At 28.9% G+C, this 16,321-nt stretch overlaps 1 protein-coding gene across 1 annotated transcript in view; it reads left to right on the top strand.

Annotated features, from left to right (window-relative positions):
* Positions 1-16,321, top strand: part of LOC119662716 (receptor-type guanylate cyclase gcy-13-like) — a 100,392-nt gene that overhangs the window by 56,078 nt on the left and 27,993 nt on the right. The window contains exon 2 of the mRNA XM_038072413.1: positions 9,244-9,383. The gene's annotated coding sequence lies outside the window, so the exon portion shown is untranslated. The remainder of the gene's footprint in view (positions 1-9,243; positions 9,384-16,321) is intronic.

Here is a 16,321-nt window from a genome sequence, read left to right as displayed (position 1 = left end):
AGAAGCGATTCTGTAGAAACCTGCGGAAGACGATTGCATTAATGCTGCTTATCTATATACCATATACCATATTTTCCAAAATGGAATTGATTTCGTTATGAAAATGAAAATGATAAGAAAGATTTAGTATCAGTATTTTTATTGTAGAGTGTGATTGACATGTTGATGATTCTGCGAAGAGATGGTGCTGATGATTGCGATCTTAATAATGATTGAAATGATAATGATGACTTTCATGCGGATGGAATTTGTGCTAGTGTGAGCAATATTTTCATAATAAAATATATTATTTGCTTCTATTGTTATTGTGGCGTTGCTCTTGAAGTGTCGTTTGGGTCATGCTGAAATATTTAAATGTTTTGCGTGAGATACTTTTCCTTTTGATATCTTACTTAATTTTATTTTGCTTAATCTTTAAATAAATAATATTATTTAAATTAATTCATACTGTGTCAGTTTTTTTGAAGTGTCTGCCAGTTTGACATCAATGGAACACATGTGCGCCATTTGATGATATCAAAACCCAGCCAATTTGATGAGCAATTTACGCGATCGGCAAATTAATTTTATGTATGTATAAAATGCGTTCATATCTCGGGATATCTGAAGTGCTTAATTACAACGCGGGGTAAGCGGTATGTTATTAAATACTAAATAAAATTAAACGAAACAAAAGTTAAAGTTTGGTTTTCTGTTTTACATTTCATATCTTTTTATTTCAAACAAGTTTTTTTTTTAAGAATTCGAAATAGTTTATAGTTTTGTTGATTTTTGAAATTTCTTATGAATTTTATGTGATTTTTTTTTATAAAAACATAGCAAATTTGTTTTCAGATTAAGCAGTTATAAAAAGTTGTTTGAACTTTTCAAAAAATTCCAGACAACTATAGAGAGGAAGTCACAAAACAATAACAAAGTAATATTAATGCAAATATGTAATTGAAAGATGTTTTGATAAAATATTTTCAGTTCACAAAGTTTGATATCGAATTTCTGATTGTGATAAGCCCAACAACTTAAAATTTTTGTCATTAATTAACGAAAAGAAATTTTAAATGCTTGATATTTTAGAAAAGATTTTTATTTCCGTGCATATTTAATTAATTTATACTAAAGTTAAGGACAGCAATTAAAAAACAATTTTGTACAAATGTTGCAAAGTAAAAGATATTTCAGATAGCTACTTTTATATATAGAAAAAAACTAATCAACAGTTCATCATATCGAAGCAAAGTAGACTTTTACTTTTATGTGATGAAGATATATAAGCATTGATCGATTTAAATGAAATTTGAAACCGCAATTTTGTTTAATTCATATTCACATCAATCTTATTCCAAATGAATATCTTCACCAAACACGAACTGAACTCATTTCAGATTTATTAATTTATGTTTTTCTGAAATTTTCATTGGATTGTTCAAAAATCAAGAATCTGACTTAACTCATTTCAAAGTATGAAATACTTTTCGCTAGTTGTGTGTTTAAGCCGAAAGATATGATTCCTGTTGCACCATGCATCATAATATATAAGGGGTAGTCACTCTACCTTGCAAAGTCGTTGCAAAGTGTCTGAAATGCAAGAATGCTATACTAAAATTGCAAGAGTGCGAGAACACCACTCTTATAGAATTGCAACAGAAAAATGAAATAGCTGTTTTTGTAGTATACCACATGGGACACAAAGAAAGGAGTTATTAAAACAGCTATTTTTTCCTTTTTTGTTTCGTTGCAAGCATATATACATGGGTTTAGGTATAGCCAGATTGCAAGCAATTGCAAGAAACTTTGTGCGTGTGTTTTGTTGTTGTTCATTGCAAGCTCGCTCAATCTGTGTATTTCGTGCACCTTACAATAAGTTTGCAAGACAGAGTGAAAACCCCTATTGTCTTTCTGTTTTGAATTACAAAGAGATATCTCTATCACATATCACGTTTGAGTTTCAGCATGAACAATATTTGTTGGAAAAAATTGGTATGCTTATAAATAATAATTGATCGAATTATGGATGGAATATTGTTACCAGTCCAAAAGTTCTTGTAGATATGGTTCCAACTCTACAAATGAAATAAATACGATAAGATATGTGCTTTATTTTGAAGAAACATTATTACTTCAGCGAATTATTACTTAATTCAAATGACATACCGGAGATAATGGTTATATTGGAGTTATTAGCTATTATGAAGACAGTTTTTTTAGGTATCAGTAGTTAGACATATTCCTGTGAGGAAATGTTATATATATGGCTATATTTGAGTTATCAGCTATTATGAAGATAATAGTAGACATATTCCTGTGAGCAATTGTTATTCATTTGTGATACACTCTACATTATTTGTATGAACTCAGTATGATTACAATATCGTTATGAATACATTTAAACTGATACCAGTATAAATGTGTAGAAATTGGCGTTATTATTTGTTTACATAAAAATGTTTGAGATAGTACCGTCTATATAGAACAATAAGACAACTGCAAGTTTTCTATTAGAGGAATGCTATCTTGAAACATTCCAATGTGGCAACTATGTTAGCAAGTTTCGATAAAAAACAATTGGAACATATATAATGGCCATTCAAATTGAAAAGTTATAATTTTTAAATAGTTGAATGCAGACATTAACTCTACTTGGAGTACTTGGAGTTTTAGAGGAGATATCAAGAAGAGTGAAGAGATATTAGTACACAATTGTCTTTGATGATTTGAGAAATTGAGAAACTTGGCGTGGAAGTTTTAACGCGTCTGTAGTATAGTCCTGACATTGATCATTAAATTAGTTCTTATTCCGATCTTCGAAGGATTTACTAGTTGGTATAAAATTAAACTTAAAAAAGAATCTGAAAAGTATTTGCATTAATTTTTAGAAAATAAAAGCTCGAAAACCATAACGAATATATGAAGATTCTATCAAAAAAAAAAAAAATTGGAAGATTTTTGGATTAATAAAATTATTTGTCAAAATCAAAAATGAACTTTGAATGTGGGTTGAAAATCGCCGAATATATTTTCTCCAAACTAATGTACCGTTTTACATTAAAATATCTTTTTCATTTGATATAAGATAGTATTAAAGTTCAAGCTTTAAAGTTTGTGAAGTTACTTTCCAAAAAAAAAGATTGATTCCCTCTTCGTCAGCAATTCTACACTTAACTTAGTTACGCCCTAAAATTAAATTTAAGTCATCTTTCGGCATCTTATTAGTCATATTCTTATAAAAGGTAAGCAATTATAGGAATACTAAGTAGGCCCCAAATGTCTGTTATTATTTAGTTAAATTATTTTGTAACATAATCCCTTGAACAACGAGCATTAACCTCTGCAATCTTATGTGTCATTTCAATTGAGATTTATTTATAATTACCCGTTGGTGATTAAAAAAACAAAGTAATCCTTTAAAAGCGGCTTATGAGCGGTTTTGGTTTGAACGATTAATGGGTCAGTAATACAGGCAGCTTCACGGTTTGGTAGTTATACGTAGGTTGGCAGCCTGCCAGTTTGTTAGCCTTTTTTGATGGTTTGCAACAAGATTTCGATATGCGAATGCACAAAATCTTACAAGGCTCTTAACTCAATTGTAATAAAAAATTAATCCATTAAATGCAATTTTATGTAAGGCATTAATTTGTTTTTTTTTTTTTTTGTATCAAAAATGTCAACAATATTAAGTAAATATTTCGTATTTGTTTATTCTTCCTTGCATTTCATTTGGAAGTTCTTAGCTCGGCGTAGGACAAAAGCACGTAGTTCAACACTACATACTATCTTAATTATTGATTAGGAACGATTATAATTCATCTGAATATAAACTAATTAGACTAGTAATGCGCAGTTGATAAGATGGGCAATAAATTATAGTTAAAATAGAACAGCTTTCTGTTAATTGGAATTAAGTGCGTGCTGCTAGGTACCAGAAAATTAAATATAATTTTCATATATATGAAAAGAGAGTGTTTATGTCCCAACTTTAATTTTACAAAGAATGCTGTAAATTAGAATTATTTTATAATTAACAGCTGTTTTTGCTTTTAAATGATTTTTAATAATTTGTTTTAATAATTGACTTTTTTATGACAATGGCGAAAAACAAGTATTGCATGTGCTTATTTAAAAACGAATACATCGTTTGTAATTAGAACAAATATTAATGAACTTTACGAAGATTCTACGCCACCATGTATATAACCTAGGTGTCTGGTTGAGAGCTAGTTTGTTCCTACAGTTACGGTAAGGTATCCCTCCTCAGCAGAACAGAGTTGAGGTTGCTGGTGGAATATTTAACGAGCCACCACGAACTGCGTTATAACCTTAACAAAATAGGTCTGTCTGAAGAGATAGATCGTCGACTCTGCTTAGAAGCAGACGAGACTTCCAGTTACATTCTTTGTGATTATCTGGCCTTGATCTGGACCAAGAGGGGGTCACTGTGTCGAGAATTACTTTCCCCTTCCGTCACCTTCTATCCTCAACGGCTGACATTTTGGCTATCATGCGAAGGGCTTAATGTGTTCTGTTCAGTTAGGTATCCTGTTTATTGCTATTCTATTATATTCTATCTGATTTCCGACATGGTCGTTCAACCTTTGTTATTGAATACCATTTTCTTTGGCCAAAACTTAAAAATAGTGAAGAAAATAAAGTAAAACAATCTCATATGGATCTGCATAATCCATATGAAACAAAATCCATGTTTTGTTTCTTTACTTCAAGAATTTCGCTATATAAGTTTATCTCCAACTATTGAATTAGGAGCATCATGACGTTCTATAGGAATTATTCCTTTTAATTCTTTACAAATTTCTATATTAAATATTACTAAAATAGTTCAGGAGTTATTGAAAGCAAACCTACGGAGGCGTGCGATTGATGATCATATTTGGAAGAAATTGTGTGAGATTTTAGTCAAGAGAAAATTTCTCAAGCTTTGGCAGCTATATTTATCGGCTTCAGACTAAAAACGTAATCGGTTAAATATTTATAAGGCTTTTTTTTTTAACAATTGATGATGAAATTTGAGTCTACCACTACACTCTGAAGATCGAAAAATAATCAAGTCAATTGTTACAAAAAGGTGATCAACCTACAAAGAAGAAGAAAAAGCCAAAAACTCTGCTATCATGATCACTGGTATAGCAAGAGAGATTCAAGTTCAGTAAGGATCTTACAACAACTAGTATAAATTATTCAATATTATCTATTTATAAACAGAATAATTAAAGTAAATATCACGATTACTAAAAGAACTCCCTTCAACGAAACTAAAAATTGTGTCCTCTAACTTTTTCGATGATTGTGCGGTACATGGTAAAATATGTAGTATAAAATATACTGAAAGCATATATTAAATTTTAAAAAGAGTGGAAGTGTTTTGTTTCTGTATAAAAAGCCCATTTTTTTTATATTAATATCCTTAAGAATTATGTCCCAAGGCAGTTTAGCAATACACACAAAAGAAATAATTTTACTTTGTCGTTCATAAAGTGGTTCTAAAGATTTGTTTGATTTTGGCTTTCAAATCTAAATCTATTTATTTTTTTTTGTGAAATTTGAATCTTTATAATTTTTATATATTTTTTACATAAATAATAGATAAAAAATGGTAAACAATACACAAAAACGGTTGAACAACTTTCAAAAAATTTATATACATCCTCACATTCAAGTAATTGGAAGAAAATTTTTCAAGATACTTTGAAAAAGCAAAAGTTTTGTTTGAACAGAACAAGGCCTCGAGTGGTAGCATTTTGAATAAATTGATCACTATTTCTTCATCCAACAGTTAATGTCTTCTCTGATTGTTTTTTATGTACAAAGTGGACAGTATAATCGTTAAATGAAAAGATAGACAAATATTTTGAAAATCTTAACATCACAGCATATAGAAAAGCTAAAGAAGTTGAAGTATCGTTTTAAAAAATGTGATATATTAGGAGTAGATTTCTATTAGAAGGAGGAGAACTCTATAAGAATGTTTATATTTTTTGAACGACCAACGCTTAAGTTCTCCAATACCTCTCACATTTTTGACGTGTTTAATATGACTCCAGAACTTATTGAAGACAGTGATTTTCTATTTAATTTATTTTGAATTTACTAAACTAAATAAATATGCAAAATTTTTTTTTTTTAATTTAATATTCTTCAGTTCAACTTGCTTTCAAAAAAAAGTCTCACAAAAACGCTAACAGTAAACACCTCCAACAGATATATAGGTATGTATGTATCTTTTGTGAAGTGAAGAATATTGTGGTGTTAATTAAATTTTTTTTTCAATTATTATTGTGCAATATTAACAATTTTTATGGTTATGTCAACTAAATGTCAGATTAGAATTTTACATGCTGTGTTTGCGTTTTAATTTTATATAGTTTTTAACTCAAAGACCCCTTTATCCATTAAATGAGATACACAGCAACATTTGGAATACATTTACATTATTTGCATATATTTACAGAGTGCAATACTGCAAAATGACTTTAAGTTGTGGCCGTTGCTGCGACATACATATATGTACATATATATACATATATATATATGTACACTTATATATACAAATATATATATACATATATATATATCTCCGAATGACAAAACTTAGACACTAGCCACATGCAGTTTTATAAGATATAATATTGTTTTCTACAGAAAATTCGCTTCTCAAAAACGTATTTAGATTTTGAAAATAAAACAAAAATTTTTTGTATGGAATTTTGATGCCCACATACATACATATCTTTTGTTTTATAATAGGAATTCTCATACATTGCACCTGCATAACTGATATGTGCATTATGGAATTCTTGAAACAGTTTGACGTTCGTCAAAATATTTATTATTCTTCAATAAATTGTTTGCCTTAAGGGTTATGAAATCTGAAAAATTTTACAAATATTTATGTGATGTTATATTTTTAAATGATATTTTTGTTAATTAGAATCGGATTTGATACATATAATCACTACCCATCTTGAAGATACAATCAAAGTTAATGAGCATTTACGATCAAACCTTATGGTTGATATGCAGTTATAAATAAATCTGAACAGATTGATAAAATTTGAAGATTTTTAAGCATATTTTTCTTTAGTAGAATTGTTTAGATATATTTTTAGAAACTCTTTAGTACTAGATTAAAGGTGTAAAGCAGGGCTGTCCAAAGCACGACCCACGGGCCTCATGCGGTCCCCAACTTGTTTCTAATCTACCACAATTAGGCATATTATTCTCTGTTATATTTTAGTAATTTCACATTATTTTATTTTTATAGTATCCCAAATAAATTTATATATTACATATATTACATTTCCATTAATTTACATAATTGACAATGACTTTAGTATATATTTCTTTGTACAACATTATTTCAACATAACTTTAAAAATAAATATTTTTTGTATTGCAATAACTTATATTGATAATGCCGATATTGATAGAATTGTAAAAGATAAATTAATAAAGAATAATAAAACTAAATTTATCGTTATCGTCGTATTTTTACTATTCTCCGGAAATATTATGAACGTATGTATTTATTTCTAGTTTATTCTGTGATTTGTATTGACCCGCGATCTTATCTAGTCTGGACAACCCTGGTGTAAAGCAAAGTTCGAACCACAAGTATTGTCTAATCATATATCGTAATTATTTTATTTATCTATACCTTATGACTAATATAATACTATAATAGCAATAGTGATAATGGTAGTAGGAAAGTGATTCGTCATTTATCTCATTTTGAATTCGAAAATACATTTAACATAATAAATGAAAAGCTGTAGAACGTACCGCATTAACAGTTTTCACAAAAATATATAAATACTTTTATATATGAATCTTCCAATATATTCTTTAAATATATTAATACTTCATATTGAAATATATCAAAATATGTTAATATGTTTAATATTAATAATAATCGATTTGACAATAATAATGAGAGGGTTTAATACTACTAGATACTAAATATTGACCAAATCTAGAATACGCTTATAATAGCACAGCAATGTACTACCAACTAAAGCTGGTAAAACAGTGCAGGACTCAATTGAGTTCAGTCAGTCATCAAATAAACTATCCTATTCATTATACAAGCAAAATTATATGCAAATTAGTACAAAATTTATATTTTATATATTCATAAAAGCCATTTTTATGAGATTGAGGTTTTAACCAGTGATTAATGTGATTACCTGCCTTGAGGGCTCCATACCACGGTGTACTCAACATGCGTATCAAGATAATGCTCTAGTATGATTCCATGGAATTTTCATTGGTATCAATTGAAGTTATGTGTTTGGCATTGCTTTCCACTTGGTTAAGAACGAGCACTACCAACATCTCTGCTGATTTTTGGGTCACAGCACCTGGTTGAAAACCACAACTCCACGACCAACGAAAGTAAATAAATATAATCATTCCATTCGCCTAAGTTTGGATTTTAACCACAGCCACCACAACACTGCCAACTTCAATTGTTCAGTACAGCCAAAGCTACAGCACTGATCCCCGTGATACAAGATACACACCTCCGGTCGGGTACCGCAAGTGAAAACTCACTCACTACCATTTGCCTCCAAACAGTATCGGATGGTGCTGGAAATTTAGTCGCCACTCGGGAATATTCTAACACCTTTATTGCTAGAAAGGGGTATTATAGTAATAATCGGAATAACACTATTAATTTTTTTTCATTCAATCTAAATTAAAAGTATCTTTAAAATTGAAAAAGCACTCATCAAGCTTTACTTTAAAGAGAAATAAATGCAATAATATATTATTTGAAGTGGTTATTAGTCTAAATAAGATTTATTCATTAAGCCTGTTGTTGGTTATATTTTCATGAAGATTACTAACAATATATTAATTCTCTTGCCTGCAAATTATATTTCAGTTTTTCAGGTTTTGGATTTATATAGTGAAATGATGTATATATTTTGGGTTCAGATAGGCTTTGCATTTGTTTATAATGTATTGGTTTATAAATGTCAGACTACACATCGAAGGAATAAGTAATTTTTTAATGGGATGTTGAATAGATTAGACTCTTGTATCTTGTAGTTGCAATATATATGAGCTGTCCGTTGACGTGTGATAATTGTGATTATACATACAGTTTATGTTTTCCAAAAAAAAAAAAAATACTTATAGTATTGTTTAGTATACCCTTATATATGTAATATCATAATGTATTTGTAGTTTTGTAAATTGTTAAATAATTTCTTTTTTATTTTTCCTTTTCAGTTAATCTGTACCTTGGAACTAAGTGATAGCCGAGTAATTTTATTAGTCGTCAATTCAAAGCCTAAACATAGTGCAGATTTATAGAGGTAGTTCGATATATTCCAAGTATTTGAAGTCAGAGCCGCTTTCAAATGTTGATAGTAAGTACATATAATTTACGATTAAATGTTTTCCTATTCATTCAGTTTGTTAATGTTGATGAGGGTGTTTTTCTATCTCTATGAAAAATACTGGATACTGGATTTATTACAAGCCTTAACTTATTCAGCAATCTTGCAGGTTTGTTTATTGCTGTTGGAGAAAGTATTTCCAGATATTTTTTGAATTATTGAATTGCTTTTAAGTTATATTATATCGTCATTTGTATTTGACTTCGATTTTGTTGCCTTCTTGGTTAAATCCAGACTTGTTAATATTAATATGATTTTCAATATAGCTGATTAATTATTATTATTATAATTAATTAGATTAGTTCAAAAAATGTTGTCGTTCTCGGTTATAAAGAGTTTTTTAATATTGATTTTAGCTATTATAATTATAATTTCCTTAGCTGCTAATATTTAAATGAGATATTTATCAGGTTAATTATATTGATGTTTGTTAAAGTTTTCATCTTTGAAAACGGAAGTTATAAACTCGAGTTATTATTACAAGTATAAATTATACTTTCTTATCTTATTGCAGCTGTAATCACTAACAACAATCAATTAGTTACAACAGATTGAGAAGGTGATTTTTAGATTGTTAATAAATTGGATATTAACACTGTAATCAATTTCAGAGTTCTAAAAGTTTTCTTGTAATTGCGGATATGAACAAATTTTTATTCCGCTTTGATACCTAGACTTCAGATGTGAAATATATTATTCATATAGTTAGATCTTTTCAAAACTTTTTCTACGACTTATCGGTATACAACTGGCAATAGTTTAGCAATAACTTGACTATTGTTCGCTATCAAGTTATTGAAAGTTCGAAGATTGTGCACATTAACACGATATTTTACGGAACGCTACGGAAAAAAAAAAAAGTTAGTGGTGACGAATTACATAAAACTGGTGGTCAACAGGCGGTAACGTAGCATGTAGTGTAAGTTATGGGTTGTATCTATTGGCACCGTTCTTTTGAAACCACATATCTTCAATATCTATATCTTTAATTTCAAACCAAAAAAATTGCTAAACAAGTGTCTGTAGTCATTTGAGTTGTCAGCTTACATTGAACTGTAGTCATTTTCAAAACAGTACGAGCATATGGCACTTCCCAATGCCATGCAGAGACTTTTTTTGATACAATACTCCTTCAAATAGTATTTATGGATTTTTTTTCTTCAAAGATGTGACAATTTTGTTTATGTATATATTCACTCAGTGTTAAGTGAGCCTCATCACTGAAGATAATTTCACGCGAAAATCATAACAATTCTAAACTATATTTTATCAATTTAAGTACTTAAAGCGGTAATTAATATAATGCCTTGGATGTTAGTTCTTTCTGAAATCAGGATCTCAAAATATATATCACTTTATATATATAATTTTTTTAGCCATGTTATTGTGTTTCTGAAATAATATAGGATCATTAGAATAGTATTATATATTGTATGTTATATATTATAGATGTCTTAGACGTCATATTTTTTAGACTCCTTACAGAATTAATATTTGTGTTCAGTATTCTTTGGCAAAAAGCGCGGAAAAATATACCTACAGTAGCTAATGTCACAGATTGGGCTTTGGAGGAACTTGAAATAGATTCATTAATTCAAGTTAATTTAATTTTGTCATATTTGGACTGAAATTAATCCATATGTCATAATTGAGACTTGGTAACATATACACAAATGAAGAGTTTGGTGTATGGGCTGGAGATATCTTTGAACCATTTAAAAAAAAAAAAAATGGATTTGCAGTTATTGTTACTTCAGAATATTACAGAAACTTGATTATTAATTTTTTGTTGAATTGATTAGATTGTTTTGGCTTGGATGATATGTGGATGATTTATAGTACAATTTTTCTTGTTTAATATATTTTGTAAATTAAACATAAAAATGTATTAATTAAATATTTTTCTGATTTTTTGTTGCTTTTAGTTTTACATTACAATTAACAAACTTTTCAAAAATTATTATTATTATAATAATTATTATTATTATTTTATTATAGATTTGCATACAGATTAGATAAAATTATCGGCATCCATATTAAATAGAATACTTATAGTATTTTTTATGTCTTTGAGCAAATTATTAACCTAACATATATCCGCAGAAGGATTTTTTTGTTGGAATTTTTGGTCAAAATGCTTTTTTTAAAGTTTAATTAGTAATGGGGGTAGGGAGGGGGTTTGGGGTTGTGGAGTGAAGGCACAAATATTTTTGTAAAGCTAAAGTTGCATACATTCAAAGTAATGACATATATAAACTCTAAAGTTTTTCTAATATAAACAAAAAATCCATGAAAAGTAGTAAAATTTGCTGTTCGATTTATCAAACGTTGGGCAGATATGGGTTAATGTGTCTTTATTATATATATAGTATAAATGAATAGAAGAAATGGTTTCTGGTTTATTGCTTTAATCACTTCACAGTTTTGTTTGAGGCTAAAGATTTTTGAGGTTTCGTATAGTTTTACTTAGACGTTATCATGGAAGTCTCCGACTGTTTAAAACCTGGTGCTGTCACAAGAATGAAGAATAAATTTTCATTGGAATGTTGGTTCCATATTAAATGGTTAAATAAAAATTAATTAAACTTTGTAAATAGTAGAAAATACTAAAATCTTTAACACTTAAATATGATTTGAAGATTTGTGGTTAGAGAAAGTTTTTGACGTAATTTTTACTTTCTAATACTTTTACTTTTGAAATAGCTTTGTCAAAAATATTTTTATTGCTCTACAGTTTATAAAAAATTGCGTATTTATTGAAGAATATCTAGAAAAATTAAATGTTTATGATGCACTGATAATACACTTCCAAAAATATTCTATTTGGGCTGTGTAGATTTCTAGCGCGTTTAAAAAAAAATACTTGAATGCCTCGAATTGTTGTTTTATTTTATTTATAAAAACATTTTTTTTCTCTTAGTATTTTTGTTGTTGCTCTTATAATTTGTCAATAAAAAAATAAACAAGTTTCAAAAATAAATACAATAAAAATTTTATATATAATATAAAAATTTTTTATATGCTTTCTGTGTTAATAAACAAAAATGTCTTCTGATATTAACAGAAAATTTATTAATTTGCTTAAGTTAACAAATTTAATTATTTATACCAAAGTTGTAGGAGAACGCGACGACGGACCACGGACGACGCGATATCGAAAGTAGGCGTGTTAGTCGTATAATTCATATATTAAGTATTTATATACGCGGATATTTTATACACGGCACCGTTTTTTTAGACGATTTTTTTTGTGAATATTATTCTTTTTATCTAAATTTTGCGCATTAAAAAATATTTCTTTGTGTATGGCATAAACAGTTTTTTATGGATTTTTAATAATATCATAAGTGCAGCAAAGTGTTTTTTATTCTAAAATTGACAAAATTAGTAAAAAATAAAATTGAAATTCCGTTATGAATGGACAATGGATGAGTAAAAACTAAAAATAATTCGAAAATAAAATTAATTCAGCGATTTAAATGATGAATTTATAAATTGATTAAAATTATTATAGGTAAATCATTAATAAAATTTTTAATATAATTCTGACATAATTCTAAAACAATGTTATTTGGAAAAAAATGACTAAATATAAAAATTCTATATGAGAAGCTTTAAAAAGAGAAGTTCTACAAATTTTGTGTTTCAAGCTAAGTTATAATATTAAAAAAAAATTCACTTCCTATATTTAAAAAAACACTTAATAGGTTCAGGTATATTGACATATAATACTGCTTAGACTTACTTTATCTTGCGGAGTACAAACTTAAAAAAAAATGTCAAAATTTTTTCACTATAAAATCTATATTTACGTCTTCGAACAGTTAATCCTTCGGAAATATTTAGCCTTATACAAGGATACATTTTTGAGCGTTAGACAATCAAGTAGTCCTATCGTTGGTAATAGGTTAGAAGACGTCAACAATTTCTGCTGCCTTGGCCGTATTGTTACTAGCATTCTATGATACTTAGCCCTTCTGGAATACTTAGCCCTATACAATTATACATTTTTGAGCATTAGACAATTTTTGCTGCCTTGGCAGTGTTATTACCAGCAGTGAAGTAAGTAGTGCGGTCATCGTTAATCACATTCAAAAAGTAAAACCAGCATATGGGCGATTGATGTCAGTATGAATGTCACGTGTCCTGTCTACTCGCCTACTCAGTCAACAATGAGTATAAGTTGTTAGTTGTGAAAAGGAAGTCTTCTCTAATCGGTGTCTGCGGCGCATGTTTTGATAATTTTGGCCACAAACTATATCGCATAACAAACTCTTAAACACAGGAAACCGAAGAGATGTTTCTCAGGAGCTACGGAAGTGAAGCTGGTTAAGCCACACGCTACTGAATCTCCAAGACGACATTACTCGCATGACCATAGTAATTCGCAGGAACTGAAATCCGTAGGAAAGTTGACAAAGTGGACGACCGGGTCATATATGACATAGGCACCTGAGTTTTGAAATCGCTAGGACTGGTAAAACCTGGGGAGAATTGAAGTTGGTTGCATCCAACAGATTGAATGGAATCAAAGAATCTAATTGTGGCTATGTGCTCCTCATAGAAACTAATATATTTAAATATCTAAGGTGAACCAAACAATTAGTTTAGTTATATACATATGTAAAAAATAAGAACAAATATGTTTCTGAAGCTTTTATATAATTAAAATGTTAAAGTAACGCCTCGATATTAATAAAATTATTCGTCGAAAAAGTAATCAGTGTCATGGAACTCTAAAAACGATTCAAGCAATTCAATCAAAGAAACAAAAATTTGGTTATAAATTATCAGTAGATCACAAAAGAATAGAATAATATAAAATTCAAGACTTCTGTAGGAGTCCGAAATCATAAAAGAAATAAAGAGTTATTGCCCATGGATATTAGTAATTCAATGCACTATAAAGATTCGTATTCAAAGCAGCACAAGTACTAGCACCTCACATGCAAATATATTCATTTTCTCAAAAGTTACATCTCAGGATAGATGTACCGTGATTTATGCTGTGTATTAGAGCTGAGCTGCTGACACCTGCAAATTCTGTGAATGTAGAGTGATATATCAACTTATATATCAAGTTTTGCTTATATAAAAATTAGTCAAAAGGTTTTTATTTGTGCTTGAAGAATGGTTTGAGAGTATGAAAAAGTTGTAAGACTGTTTAGTTGTAAGACTGTAAGACAGTTACTAATTATTTTAAATAAGATAATTCGATTTTTTCTGAAAACTGGTTGTTGTTCTTATTTAATAAAAGTTTGGAGCTCATCTTGTGTACATCATAAACGCAGACACTACCCATATACTTAAAATAACCTGACTGGGCGAAATAATTGCCATCACACTATTTGGCAAAACTTAATGATTAGAACCCAAATCTAGTCTCGAGCTAATATGTAAATATTAGAACATTTAATTTCATACTATTTCAAATGTATATTTTATTGTGCACTTTATACATTATGTATATCGATTGATTTCAGAGACTTAAAAAGATTTAAAAAGGTGATTCACATATATATTTATAATATGTATGCCTTTTAGACAATTATTACATTGTTTGAGCACTTTCATTTTATTAATTTTATATTTAATTATTGCTGGGGTATTTATATATAACGTACTTGTAGCGTTAAACACTTGAACATAACAAATAAAAATCATAAGCACCCAGAAAACTGCAATGTTTGCAGCAAGCACCATTAACTTTGAACACTTAATGTTTAACGTGTAATAATTTCATTATATATTAAATATTAAATATATTATTACATTATATAAATAGTTTTGTTATTGCTTGCGAACCAAAGCAAATAATCAGTAAAGGAAATACGCGCAAAATGAAATACATATATATATACATATATATATATTTTTTTTTATTGTTATATACAGATAAATACATATATTATATAACTTCTGCTCAAAAAGTACTCGGATTTTGTAAATAAAACACACAAATTTAAATTTTAGTCCAAATTTATTTTGTCTCCTTCAAAATATGCTCCTTCTGACACACACATGTCAACGCTTAACCCAATCTTCCATACACTTTTCGTAGGCCCGTATGGCTTTTAGTTCCTTCAGCGAATTCTCTTTTACCGATTCAATCGACTTAAAATGTTTACCAAGAAGGGGCAAATTGAGTTTTGGGAACAGGAAAAAGTCGCACGGATCCAGATCTGGCGAATATGGTGCCTGCGTGATGACAGTGGTGCCGTGTTTGGTCAAAAAATCGCGTACAACAAGAAATTTCCATAGTAAAAATCACTAAATGCACTCGAGGTGATCTGACATTAACAGCTGCTGTAAACAAACAAATTGACAGATGGTGCTCGAATTTGTACCATGTCAAGGAAGGGTGTACATACCAAAAAAAAATCCGGATACTTTTTGAGCAGAAGGTATTAGTGAAATTTGTGACAAGAGATCACTTTACTATGTTAAGATGTTAAGTCAGGGCATGGTATTGTCTTAGCTAAGTTGAAATGAGAGCTGGTGACGAATTGTTTCTCTTTATTGCAGTAAGTGAAAAGTCTCGAAACTGAACCTTAGTGATATAGTATATCTCTTTTGTATTTTAAATTTAATTTTTTCATCTGATAGTTTTAGATATAATCAAAGAAATGAAAAATTTGATGAGCGGTTCTGGGAGGCTAATTGTGATTAAAGTCACGAATGCTATATGTGGCACTTAAGGACCAAAATTCGTACCGTTTGGTATTATGATACTCGTTTTTAGAAAATTGTACTTTTTTGAAGTGCGAAGTTTATTGTACATATGGTACTATTATATTATCCAATTAAATTTATTTATATTGAGGCCGCAAAAGGTAAAAGAAAATTTCGTTCGAAATGGATTTTAAGACCTTAAATAGTATTATGTTATGCAAAGAATTATTCCATGA

Source organism: Teleopsis dalmanni, chromosome X (assembly GCF_002237135.1).
Source record: "Teleopsis dalmanni isolate 2A chromosome X, ASM223713v2, whole genome shotgun sequence".
In the NCBI taxonomy this organism is placed as follows: domain Eukaryota; kingdom Metazoa; phylum Arthropoda; class Insecta; order Diptera; family Diopsidae; genus Teleopsis; species Teleopsis dalmanni.
Note: the sequence above shows the minus strand (reverse complement) of the source record. Positions and strands in the feature narration are given on the sequence as shown.